Consider the following 1411-nt stretch of genomic DNA (forward strand, 5'->3'; position numbering starts at 1 on the left):
TATACAGCAAACTACAGGTGCCAGGGGACCTATTCCTGCAGGAAGTGTGGCTCCCAGCGTGCCCTTCTCTGCTTCTTTGCTGGGGACGTTGCCCGTCAGTACAGGATTTGTTCCTACTCCTTCTCTGTCAGAAATCTTTTCACAGCCTTTGGCTTCTTCGCTGGAAAATTTCTGTTCACCATTAAGCACCTTTTCAATCAGTGACCCAAAAAGAGGTAAAAAAGGAGTATTAATATTTAACCTTATGATGTGAGAGAGAGTTATGAGACAGCCAGATGGATTCCTTGTTTAACAGATTTTTCCTGCTACTCAGTAATGCTTAGCACACGTGCAGAAAATGTGGTCTGTGCTCACATTTTTAGCTGTACTGATTATCAGTGTTGAGTGTACACAAGATTTTATAAAGAAAGCTGTTGTTTACTTTGGGTCTACATAAGTTCTTTAAGCTCCTTCTCTTCGTTTCTTTTACATTTCTTGTGGAAGTTACTGGTTTTGGGAGAACAAGGATTAAGTAGGAGCCATGTTAGCTTCAGGGTATGTGTCTATTTTAACAAAGCATAAACCATTTCTGGTGATTTGACAATAAACATGAAAAGTTGGTTGGTGTAACTGTGTAGTTTGAAAAGATAGCAACATTACGTGTTTGAATTCAAGTTGTAGGTGATTATATGGTGAAATAGAAAGAAATAGGTGGAGAACTAGAAAAGAAGAAATAAATTTTATCTCAAATCACCAGTGTTATAGAATGTGCTCTTAATAATGAAGCCAAATTAACAAAACTAAAAAGTAGAAGAATCCTCTTAACCCTCTTGCATAACAAGCAAAACAAGTTTTGCTTATCTAGCTACCCTTTTTATCCAGCATTAGCAGTATCTTTATGTTCCTTCAGCAAATGTCTGCAGAGCTGCTGCTACTGTTAGTCAGGTGGTTATACCTAGTTATTTTTCAACTAAGATGTTTACAAGGAGGATTTCATATAATTTGGAAGAAAAAAAAAAAAAGGTGCAGAATTAGGTAGCAAACAAAGCAAGATGTGCTGCTTGTTAAAAAACAAACCTCTGATACTTAATGCTTTTCAGGAGTTATAATTTTGTGAATAGGATATTTTGGGGAAACTGAAGTAATTGAAACTTTATTCTTTTAGACCTTTCAAGTTCAGCTTCTAGAGATGGAACACCAACACTTAGCAGCAATAACTCTCCATTGTTTGTAAGTATCTTTAATGTTCTCTTTTCCATCAGTTCAGATGTTGATATATCAAGGGCTTAATGTAGATCTTAATGAGTGTGTGGCTTTTGTGAAATCTCTGCATCCACTTTTAGGATGTGTACTTAAGTTTGTACTTGATTTTTTCCATGCAACTTTTTTTTATGCTTTGAATAATAATTTAATAATTTTAATAAGCCTTTTT

The sequence above is a fragment of the Meleagris gallopavo genome, chromosome 16 (genome assembly GCF_000146605.3).
Source record: "Meleagris gallopavo isolate NT-WF06-2002-E0010 breed Aviagen turkey brand Nicholas breeding stock chromosome 16, Turkey_5.1, whole genome shotgun sequence".
NCBI classification, from domain to species: Eukaryota; Metazoa; Chordata; class Aves; order Galliformes; family Phasianidae; genus Meleagris; species Meleagris gallopavo.